Genomic DNA, 12708 nt, shown 5'->3' on the forward strand with positions numbered 1-12708 from the left:
AAAAAATTACTTTAAACCAAAATCTGCCAGGGGTATAAAAAATCTGACACTTCACTATACAGGTCCTTCTCAAAATATTAGCATATTGTGATAAAGCTCATTATTTTCCATAATGTAATGATGAAAATTTAACATTCATATATTTTAGATTCATTGCACACTAACTGAAATATTTCAGGTATTTTATTGTCTTAATACAGATGATTTTGGCATACAGCTCATGAAAACCCAAAATTCCTATCTCACAAAATTAGCATATTTCATCTGACCAATAAAAGAAAAGTGTTTTTAATACAAAAAACGTCAACCTTCAAATAATCATGTACAGTTATGCACTCAATACTTGGTCAGGAATCCTTTGGCAGAAATGACTGCTTCAATGCGGCGTGGCATGGAGGCAATCAGCCTGTGGCACTGCTGAGGTCTTATGGAGGCCCAGGATGCTTCGATAGCGGCCTTTAGCTCATCCAGAGTGTTGGGTCTTGAGTCTCTCAACGTTCTCTTCACAATATCCCACAGATTCTCTATGGGGTTCAGGTCAGGAGAGTTGGCAGGCCAATTGAGCACAGTGATACCATGGTCAGTAAACCATTTACCAGTGGTTTTGGCACTGTGAGCAGGTGCCAGGTCGTGCTGAAAAATGAAATCTTCATCTCCATAAAGCTTTTCAGCAGATGGAAGCATGAAGTGCTCCAAAATCTCCTGATAGCTAGCTGCATTGACCCTGCCCTTGATAAAACACAGTGGACCAACACCAGCAGCTGACACGGCACCCCAGACCATCACTGACTGTGGGTACTTGACACTGGACTTCTGGCATTTTGGCATTTCCTTCTCCCCAGTCTTCCTCCAGACTCTGGCACCTTGATTTCCAAATGACATGCAGAATTTGCTTTCATCCGAAAAAAGTACTTTGGACCACTGAGCAACAGTCCAGTGCTGCTTCTCTGTAGCCCAGGTCAGGCGCTTCTGCCGCTGTTTCTGGTTCAAAAGTGGCTTGACCTGGGGAATGCGGCACCTGTAGCCCATTTCCTGCACACGCCTGTGCACGGTGGATCTGGATGTTTCTACTCCAGACTCAGTCCACTGCTTCCGCAGGTCCCCCAAGGTCTGGAATCGGCCCTTCTCCACAATCTTCCTCAGGGTCCGGTCACCTCTTCTCGTTGTGCAGCGTTTTCTGCCACACTTTTTCCTTCCCACAGACTTCCCACTGAGGTGCCTTGATACAGCACTCTGGGAACAGCCTATTCGTTCAGAAATTTCTTTCTGTGTCTTACCCTCTTGCTTGAGGGTGTCAATAGTGGCCTTCTGGACAGCAGTCAAGTCGGCAGTCTTACCCATGATTGGGGTTTTGAGTGATGAACCAGGCTGGGAGTTTTAAAGGCCTCAGGAATCTTTTGCAGGTGTTTAGAGTTAACTCGTTGATTCAGATGATTAGGTTCATAGCTCGTTTAGAGACCCTTTTAATAATATGCTAATTTTGTGAGATAGGAATTTTGGGTTTTCATGAGCTGTATGCCACAATCATCTGTATTAAGACAATAAAAGACCTGAAATATTTCAGTTAGTGTGCAATGAATCTAAAATATGTGAATGTTAAATTTTCATTATTACATTATGGAAAATAATGAGCTTTATCACAATATGCTAATATTTTGAGAAGCACCTGTATTTACCTCATTTAAAAAAATATTTCTTCTAAAAATCTATATTTTACAAATTAGGTATTAAATTGTGGCATTTTGGCATTTTGATAATTATGTAGCAGTCTGTGGAATGTGAAACAGTCTGACCAAACTGTTCATGTATAAACACAGGAGGCAGGTAACTACATACTATACTCTCTATATGAAAAACTAAATGCAGCTTCTAAATATCTTGACCCTATTTACAGGAGCCTGACATGACATTTGGGTATCTGGTGTTAAAAATATAACTTTTCATTTCTTAAAATACAACAAAGAACTGTGTTTGCATTTTCTGATTTATGTATTTTAGTCCACATACTGCATATAGGGATTGTATAAGTAACAATAAAACCACTAACTGTTCTACTAAATTAAGCAACACTGAGCAAACTGTAGCATAGTAGCCACTGATCCCATCGCAGGTTCATTAGTTTGTATCTGTGAGACCATGTCTACTCAGTTCTGAACATAACACCCTAAACAGACCAAGAGGTATTCAGCTAGAACAATCTGACCACAGTTAAACACTCACAAACCCTTTTTTCTGCTTCTATCACAAAATCCTAGCATTTAATTATCTATCATTCAAATACATTATGTGTTCCTCCCACTGTTGGCATCGGTGTAACAAGATAATTGGATTTTCACTTCACTTGTCAGTGAACATAATGTTATGGCTCATTGGCGCACACCGTCGGTGAATGCCATTTAAAAGGTTCACTCACTCACTGTAGCACACTGTAGCCTTTATTTGATATGATGCTTGTTCCTGAAATTAATGTAAGATGAGTAAAGACCCACTCAGTGCTGAGAGGAAATGACAAGAGGGAAGGAAGCATGACATCACTGCCACATAAAGGGTAATCCCAGTATGAACACTGGGATTAATAATGGTTCTAGCTCTGGAACAGCGTGCATACTAGTATGCAGTTCCAAATAATCCGAGTAACACAATAACCCTAAGTTTAAGAGCTCCACTCCAACTCATGCAACGGTAAGATTTGATCAGTTAAAGATAAGTTGAAAATGTGCAACTCATTTTTACCCTTCGGTAGAATTTGAGTGTGTGTCACTGAACTAATTTTAAATCTGACTATATGAGATTTAATAGAACAAACTGGACTGTTTCAGAAAACCTGTAACAAGATAAGAATTGGACCTGTTTATTTTGCACCAGGCCTTTAGCACAGGTTTGTGGTGGTTGGCTTTATGTAAATGAACTGACCTGAGTTCATTAAGACTGAACAGAATTTAACTGATTTTAGCTGACCGTCGGTATCCTCAAACTCTGCCTCAATGCCCAATGAAAGCAATAGTTTCTGTGTTTAAAATGGTGGGGCCTGTGCTATTTGTAAAATTGGCACTATAAGCCCGCTCTGGTCCTGGGTTAGCACTGGAAACACACAAAACTAGTGTTTTTCCACCAAACTGGTTTTGGAAAAATTTGCCTTTAAAGTAAAAGCTCACAGTTTTCAGATGGTTAAACCAGACCAAACCAAAGTTGGATCAGGGCCAGTTCTTCTCCCACCAGCTAATTCATATCAGATAGGTGGTCGTTTTCCATAATTAGGAGCTACACCGTGGCACCACGGTGCCTATTCACTGTTTATAAATGCTGATGCTAATGAGAGTCAAACCTGTTATTTCAACTAACAATGTTTTTGTCAATGGATTAAAGAACTACATTTCCAGATAAAATCAGTCTTTGTTATAAAAGCTCTCTGCTGCACAAAACAGCACAATTGCAAATAAGGAAACAAGCAAGAGGAAGATAAAAGACAAGGTCTTCAGTTATTCTAGTGCCAATATGACTTCCAAATGTAGAATCTCACTTTTTTATTGCTGACATTTAAACACATCACTCACAACATTCTAATTGGTTGTCACTCTCTAAAACACTTTACTTGATGCACTGCCATGGCAATGGGGTTGTCTATTACATCCGGGATATCTCAGAAGCTCCAATAATACTTCAACTACAATCCCAAATCCCTGATGAGTTGAAAAGGAGACGCCATGGATACAGAGCAGGAGCAAAGAGAAGAGAGAGAGGGAGGAAGTTCAAACCATCTCTTCCATCGATTATGATTTGCCAAGAGTAATGATGGTCACTCGTTTTTCTTTACTTAACTCTTTTTTCTTGCAATAATACAAATTCTAACAGTCTATTCAGTAGGACTATCAGCTGTGTACTGTATCCATCTCCTGCACAACACAACTGATGGTCCCAACCCCATTTATAAGGCTTGAAATCCCACTTATTAAACCTGACAGGGCACACCTGTGAAGTGAAAACCATTTCAGGTGACTACCTCTTGAAGCTCATCAACAGAATGCCAAGAGTGTGCGAAGCAGTAATCAAAGCAAAAGGTGGCTACTTTGAAGAACCTAGAATATAAGACATATTTTCAGTTGTTTCACACTTTTTTGTTCAGTATATAATTCCACATGTGTTAATTAATAGTTTTGATAACTTCAGCGTGAAGCTATAATATTCATAGTCATGAAAATAAAGACAACTCTTTGAATGAGAAGGTGTGTCCAACCTTTTGGTCTGTACTATATACAGAAGCAACTTAGAGTCATGATAAGAGACATCAAGGAGGTGTACAAGAAGAAGCTGGAGAGCAAGCTCCAAGAGAACAATTTCACAGATGTTTGGTCAGGGATGGAGAAGATCACAGGCTTCAAGCAGAAGGATGATCAGACTGATGGATGTCTGGACAGAGCCAATGAACTGAACACATTCTTCAATAGGTTCAGTTTAGAAACAAGCTCAGCATCCTCCTCTCCTGCTCATCGCCAAACAGACATCCCATCCTCCTTTGATCCACAGGTTTTCTGTCACACCTCAAATGTTTTATCTTCCACCTCAGCCATGTACTTCTTCTACAGGTGCTTCTCAAAATATTAGCATATTGTGATAAAGCTCATTATTTTCCATAATGTAATGATGAAAATTTAACATTCACATATTTTAGATTCATTGCACACTAACTGAAATATTTCAGGTCTTTTATTGTCTTAAAACGGATGATTTTGGTATACAGCTCATGAAAATCCAAAATTCCTATCTCACAAAATTAGCATATCATTAAAAGGGTCTCTAAATGAGCTATGAACCTAATCATCTAAATCAACGAGTTAACTCTAAACACCTTCCTGAGGCCTTTAAAACTCCCAGCCTGGTTTATCACTCAAAACCCCAATCATGGGTAAGACTGCCGACCTGACTGCTGTCCAGAAGGCCACTATTGACACCCTCAAGCAAGAGGGTAAGACACAGAAAGAAATTTCTGAACGAATAGGCTGTTCCCAGAGTGCTGTATCAAGGCACCTCAGTGGGAAGTCTGTGGGAAGGAAAAAGTGTGGCAGAAAACGCTGCACAACGAGAAGAGGTGACCGGACCCTGAGGAAGATTGTGGAGAAGGGCCGATTCCAGACCTTGGGGGACCTGCGGAAGCAGTGGACTGAGTCTGGAGTAGAAACATCCAGAGCCACCGTGCACAGGCGTGTGCAGGAAATGGGCTACAGGTGCCGCATTCCCCAGGTCAAGCCACTTTTGAACCAGAAACAGCGGCAGAAGCGCCTGACCTGGGCTACAGAGAAGCAGCACTGGACTGTTGCTCAGTGGTCCAAAGTACTTTTTTCGGATGAAAGCAAATTCTGCATGTCATTCGGAAATCAAGGTGCCAGAGTCTGGAGGAAGACTGGGGAGAAGGAAATGCCAAAATGCCAGAAGTCCAGTGTCAAGTACCCACAGTCAGTGATGGTCTGGGGTGCCGTGTCAGCTGCTGGTGTTGGTCCACTGTGTTTTATCAAGGGCAGGGTCAATGCAGCTAGCTATCAGGAGATTTTGGAGCACTTCATGCTTCCATCTGCTGAAAAGCTTTATGGAGATGAAGATTTCATTTTTCAGCACGACCTGACACCTGCTCACAGTGCTAAAACCACTGGTAAATGGTTTACTGGCCATGGTATCACTGTGCTCAATTGGCCTGCCAACTCTCCTGACCTGAACCCCATAGAGAATCTGTGGGATATTGTGAAGAGAACGTTGAGAGACTCAAGACCCAACACTCTGGATGAGCTAAAGGCCGCTATCGAAGCATCCTGGGCCCCCATAAGACCTCAGCAGTGCCACAGGCTAATTGCCTCCATGCCACGCCGCATTGAAGCAGTCATTTCTGCCAAAGGATTCCCGACCAAGTATTGAGTGCATAACTGTACATGATTATTTGAAGGTTGACGTTTTTTGTATTAAAAACACTTTTCTTTTATTGGTCGGATGAAATATGCTAATTTTGTGAGATAGGAATTTTGGGTTTTCATGAGCTGTATGCCAAAATCATCTGTATTAAGACAATAAAAGACCTGAAATATTTCAGTTAGTGTGCAATGAATCTAAAATATATGAATGTTAAATTTTCATCATTACATTATGGAAAATAATGAGCTTTATCACAATATGCTAATATTTTGAGAAGGACCTTCCACCAGTGTGTCTCAAGAAGTCAGGTGAAGATGCAACTGGAGAGACTGAATTGGAATAAGACTGCAGGTCTTCAGGTGTCAGCCCTAGAGTCCTGAAGGGCTGTGCAGAGCAGCTCTGTGGGATTCTTCAGCACCTCTTCAACCTTAGCGGGGCCCAGAAGAAGGTTCCAGTGTTGCGGAACACCTGTCTTCTTCTGGTACGAAAGAAAACTCGCCCATCATTCCTCAATGACTATAGACCCGTTGCCCTGACATCTCACATCATGAAGGTCCTAGAGAGACTCCTGTTGGCCCACCTGAGTAAGCAAACAGTAAACCATCAGGACCCCCTTCAGTTTGCTTATCGCTGTGTAGTTGGAGTTGAAGATGCCATCAAAGACCTGCTTCAACAAACCCACTGTCATCTGGACAAAGTCAGCAGCACTGTGAGGATCATGTTCTTTGATTTCTCCAGTGCATTTAATACAATCCAACCTGATTTGCTTTGTCAGAAACTCCAGAAGACTCAGGTGGAGGCCTCAACAATCTCCTGGATCAAAGACTACCTGACAAACAGACCACAGTTTGAGAGACTGAAGGGTTGTGAGTCTAACCAGGTAGTCAGCAGCACAGGAGCACCACAGGGGACGGTACTCTCACCATTCCTTTTCACTCTGTACACCTCAGACTTCCAGTACAAGACAGACTCCTGTCACCTGCAGAAATACTCAGATGATTCTGCAGTTGTGGGGTGGATCAGAGATGGAGAAGAAGCTGAGTACAGGAAAGTGGTGACCACTTTGTGGCATGGTGTGGAAACAATCATCTCATCTTGAACGTGAATAAAACAAAGGAGATGATTGTAGATTTTAAGAGAAACAGGAATAGGTCAGACAATATTTTCATCAAGGGAGAAGAAGTGGAGGTGGTGGAGTAGTATAAATACCTCGGTGTTCACCTGGACAACAGACTGGAGTGGAGATGCAACTGTGAAACCATCTACAAGAAGGGACAGAGCAGACTGTACTTCTTGAGGAAGCTTAGGTTCTTCAGTGTTTGCAGCAAGATGCTGCATATCTTCTATAAGTCTGTTGTGGAAAGTGTGATCTCTTCTGTCATCATCTGCTGGGGAAGCAGCATCAGAGCCAGGGACTTAAAAAAGCTCAACAAGCTGATAAAAAAGGCTGCCTCTGTTCTGGGGACTCCTCTGGAACCTCTGGAGATCATTGTGGAAAGAAGGATTCTTCATAAAATGAAGAACATTATGGAGAACCCTGAGCATCCTCTTCATGAGACTGTCCTACATCATCAGTGTCTTCAGTCAGAGGCTTCTTCAGATCTGCTGTAAGATGGAGCGCTACAGGAGATCCTTCCTGCCCACAGCCATCAGCATCTACAACGGCTCTTTGAGGAAACCTTCATAATATGAGCTACAAGAACTGGCACTAAGCTCTAGTACTGGTTAGGACTGGAACCAGTTTAAAGAAAGAACGCCCACAGTGACTACTTGCTATAAAATCAAGCAATCCATCTGCTGCCACCTTTATGTATATTACATCAGGATGTATGTCAGGAATGAGTGACACCTTGCGTCACTGATCTCACCATGATTTGTAGCAGTGACATTGGAAAGTCAGAGACATTGCAGATGTTCAGTACAGCTAAAAGTATCTTTGGATCTATCGGGCAAATGGCAACCATGAAGAGGCCACAACCAAGACCCTCTTAGCCTTTTATTTTGTTCTATAACCACAAACATCAATGTATTTGATTGAGATCATTTGAGAGCCTAACACACATTAGTGCCCAAAGTGAATAAGAGGGGAAAAATACATTTTCTTTTTACAGAAATCTGGAACTTATGTTAGTAATCTTACACCTATGAGGAGGCAACATAACAGTGTTTATTTGATAAGATTTGGTGAAAGAAATAGAGTTCGTTTTAACATAGTCAATGCTTGAATTTGCATTATTGGCGACCCAGATTTCCAGAATGCGTTGTGCATTCCAGGATCAAATTAGGTCTGTTTGTACCCTAACTAAATAACTAACTGGTATTTTTTCGGTTAGCAACATCATGTAGAGTTCAATTAGTTACAGAAATCATTGAACAAGTCCAAATAGATTTTTGCCATTTAAGAAGCTCCAGTGTGTGAAACTATGAAGTAAAAGGCAGTCAATGACCAACTTAATGCATTTTTTTTTAAATAATGTGATAGACCAACACAAAGTAGTGCATAACTGATGTGAATCTAAATCACGCAAGGTTTACAAATAAAATTAATTTTTATTTAGCCCAGTATTTAGCCCATTTAACAGCTACCCCTAAATAAAGTTTATTGTTGCTATCAGTAAATAGATTCCTTTTGAGTTTAATTTAATCTGAATATGAATGCAGATGTTCTGTTTCTGGCCTCAAAGGTTTGTTAGAGAACAATAGAGAACAAACAGCATCATAAAAACCAAGGAACACAGCAGGCAGGTCAAGGAGGAAGTGGTGAAGATGTTTAAAGCAGGGTTTCAGTTAAAAAACAATATACCAAGCTTTAAACATCTCACAGAACTCTGTTCAATCATTCATCTGACAATGGACAGAGGATGGACCAACTGCAAACGTACTAAAGACATGGCTGTCCAACTAAACTGGCAGACTGGCAAAGGGGAGCATTAATCACAGTGGCAGCCAAGAGGCCCATGGTAACTCTGGAAGGGAATCTGTTGACAGAACAACTATTAGTCACAGTCTACAAGTGTGTCATGTCATGGTGAAAAGAAAGCCATAAAAAGACCCACTTGCAGTTTGTCAAAAAAACATGTAAGAGACACAGGAAATCTGTTAAAGTGCTAAATTAAACTTTTTGACCTATATACAAATAGTTTTTGTAGTGAAAAACCAACACTGCACTTTATCCTGAACCCAACATTTTAAGCAACATGTTGATAGCAGCATCATGCTGTGAGGATGCTTTCTTCAGCAGGGACAGTGAAGGTGACCAGAGTTGACCCAGAGATAAATGGAGCTAAATACAGAAAACTCCTGGGAGAAAACCATCTTGAGTCATCTAAAGACCTGGAACTGAGGAGAAGTTTCACCTTCCAGCAGAACAACAACCCAAAACATGCAATCAGAGCTACAATGTAATGATTTAGATAAAAGCAAACTCAGTTGTTAAAATGGCTCAGTCAAAGTCCAGACCTAAACCCATTTGAGTATATGTGGCAAGATTTGAAAAATTGATGTTCACAGAAGCTCTCCATCTAACTTGACTGAGCCTGAGCTGTTTTACAAAGAAGAATAGGCCAAAATGTTCTACAGGTTCAAGGCTGGTAGAGACATACCCCCCCAAAAAATGTGCGGCTTTAATTACACCAGAAGGAGGTTTTGAAAAATTATCGACTAAGGCAGGCTAAGACAAAACGGCCTTTCCAATGAACAAAGGGCTTTACCCAACAACTGAATATCAACCCTTTAAGTGGCAGGGCAAAGTGGTCAAAGAGCTACCATCCAGGATGAAACAGCAAAAACCCAGGAGAACATTAGAAAATGGCTCCTGATGATGAAGTGTGAAGTCAATATATTTGACAGCAGAAACATAATGAGGATGAAGATGAAAGGACAAGCCCACACATGTACCACCAGCAGGACAAGGAAGTGCCTGATATCAATAACTTCCTGAAGGTTATCAAGGTTGGACTGAAGGGCGGGATGGATGCACTAATCTTTGCAACTGGTGCTAATCTCAAGAGCAATAAAAACGGGTCTATTAAATGAGACTGGATATAAAATAAAACACTTTTTTATTTTTAAATTCATGTATTTAAGGTTCTGTCTTAAACTGCCAGATTGTATTGGCCCTGTTATTGCAAAACAGATAAACTTGTATCTTTCTCCAGCTTTGTGTCTTTTTTATTTAAAAAAAAAATCTGTTTTCTGCCCAGTGCTAAAAAGCGTTATCTGGATCCTTCTCTCCCTGAAAGCCACAGACTGATCTCTAGGTTCCTTGAGAAGGCTGTGGCAGAACAACACTTTTTGGAGAAAGGGGGCATCATGGATACCTTTCAATCTGGCTTTTGAAAATTGCTCTTTACAGAGACATCGTTATTAAATATTTCAAGTGATTTTATGATGGCAGATCTGGTCACTATTCTGTGCTGGTTTTATTGGACTTGACATTAGTCTTTGTCACATGGATCACACTGTACTTATGGACTGAGGGACTGTGGCATTTCTGGCATTGTGTTAAACTTACTTATCAGAAAGGTATTTTACTGTTTTTATTAACCAGGTTTACTCAGATAGTGCACTGTTGTTTTGTGGGGTATCTCAAGGTTCAGTTTTGGGCCAAATCCTCTTTTTATCGTATCTGTATCCTTTGGGGGGCATCCTAAAACGCTATAAAAATATGTCACACCATCCTTATACTGATTATATACAATTGTATTGCTCTTTTCGAGCATCCGAGATGTACAAACTGTCTGAACTCAGTAACCGTCTGTCAGAAATCAAATCATGGCTGTACAACAATTATTTACAGTTAATGCAAACAAAACCAGAACTCTTATTATTTCCTCTGATGATAGGATTCCTTAAATCAGGCAGTATCTTGCTTCTTTAGCTCCTACTGAGAAAAGTAGTCTCAGAAATCTGCGTGTCATCTGTGACAGTTCTTTGTTTTTTGACAATCCCTGTCAAATGTTAGTTCATAAAGTGAACTAGAGATGGCTGTTCATGCTTTTTTATCTTCCTGTGTAGACCAATAGTCTTTTTACTTGTTTGAATAAAAGCTCATTGGCTCACCATCAGTCTGTGCAGAAGGCTGCAGCTAGGCAGTTGACAAAAACTAAAAGAAGGGCTAACATATCTTCTGTTCTGGCCTCCCTGCACTGGCTGCCTGTTCACTTCAAGATTAATAAAAAAAAAATTTTAACCATCAGGGCAATCCAAGGCAAGCCTTTTGGATCAGGGCTGCATGGTGGTGCAGTTGGTAGCACTGTTGCCTTGCAGCAAGAAGGTCCTGGGTTCAATTCCTGTCTGGGGGTCTTTTTGCATGGAGTTTGCATGTTCTCCCCGTGCATGCGTGGGTTCTCACCAGGTACTCCAGCTTCCTCCCACAGTTCAAAGACATGCCTGTTAGGTTAATTGGTCTCTGTAAATTGCCCTTAGGTGTATGAGTGTGTGCATGGTTGTTTGTGTGTTGCCCTGGCGACCTGTCCAGGGTGTACCCTGCCTCTCACCCATAGACTGCTGTAGATAGGCACCAGCTCCCCCATGACCCACTATGGAATAAGCGGTAGAAAATGACTGACTGACCTTTTGGATCCTCCATCTAGGACTCGGAGCTCTTCAAGTCAAATGTTGTTGATGGTACCACAAACCCATTTTAAAACCCATGGAGACCGGGCTTTTCAGGCAATGGCTCCAAGGCTCTGGAAAGCGGTCCCACTGTCCCTACCCTGCACATACTCCACAGACTCTTTTAAGAAACAACTAAATACATTTTTATTCAGAAATGCATTTGCATGTGTGAAAAGTGCTTCAGAAATCAATTTTATTTACTTACTTACTTATCCATTGGGAAAAAGCATGTTTTTGAAAAATATTCAATTAGGTAAAAATTCCATCAGCTGTCCATTCAACAGAAAGAGCTTCTGTAAAAATAGCTTCTCAGGGAAACTGGAGCATCACTCTTAATCTTATAGTTCTGGTTGTGTGCTTATTTGTTACATGTGTTGTTCCCTATATATATATATATATATATATATATATATATATATATATATATATATATATATATATATATATATATATATATATATATATATATATACCTATACCTATCTATATGTATAGCTACCTCTAAGCTGGCACGAGGGAACTTGGAACAGAGTAAAGGAGCAGTGCAGACAGAGGAACACACAGTGGACAGCGCAGCACAGAGAGGACGGGCACTCTAGCTCCTTCCACAGCAGCATCACTGTGGGAACCAACTCAATCTCTGTAATGCAGGACATTCAACTGTTCACTTAATCAAAGGTAAGAAGCAAATTATTGCAAAATGGGTCTTTCAGCCTGACTGTTTTCTGTAGCTAGACTATGTATGCATGTAGGGACAGAAAGAGACAGAAGAGCAGACAACTAGTTAATGTTATCAGAAAGGGTTTTGGTGTTATCGCTTCTCCTGGAAGCATGTATGTGCTTAAAAAGCCTGGTTTCTACCCCTGCCTGTAGTCTTCTGTTTCCGAGTTTCTACAGTTTTCCTGCAGTCAGACACAGAAAGAGTGTGTGTGTGACTTTAACAGCGTCAGCAAGCTGTGTCATTGCATCTTGCCCGTATAGTCTAACGCCGCAGTACCCACCCCCCCCAACCCCTCCTGCACACACTGTACAGCCTTCTGCCTCTTCCTCTGCTTCCCTGTCCCATCACTTTACATTCGTCCTTATAGGCATCCTTCTCTAATTTCTTTTAGTGAGTTTGTGAATGAACCTTCTGAATGATAAATAGGTCTAGGGGAGGATATAAAGGACAAAAGAGGGGATTTATTCATT

The 12708-nt window shown here is 40.9% G+C and overlaps 1 protein-coding gene across 2 annotated transcripts in view; it reads left to right on the forward strand.

Moving 5' to 3' along the window:
• Window positions 1-12045: 12045 nt before the first annotated feature.
• The window catches only part of LOC124869194 (glycine receptor subunit beta-like), a 77447-nt gene continuing 76784 nt past the window's right edge, over window positions 12046-12708 (forward strand). The window contains exon 1 of one of the 2 annotated variants that reach the window (XM_047366964.1): window positions 12046-12195. The gene's annotated coding sequence lies outside the window, so the exon portion shown is untranslated. The remainder of the gene's footprint in view (window positions 12196-12708) is intronic. The other variant, XM_047366963.1, reaches the window with a different exon arrangement.

This window comes from Girardinichthys multiradiatus, chromosome 5 (genome assembly GCF_021462225.1).
Source record: "Girardinichthys multiradiatus isolate DD_20200921_A chromosome 5, DD_fGirMul_XY1, whole genome shotgun sequence".
In the NCBI taxonomy this organism is placed as follows: domain Eukaryota; kingdom Metazoa; phylum Chordata; class Actinopteri; order Cyprinodontiformes; family Goodeidae; genus Girardinichthys; species Girardinichthys multiradiatus.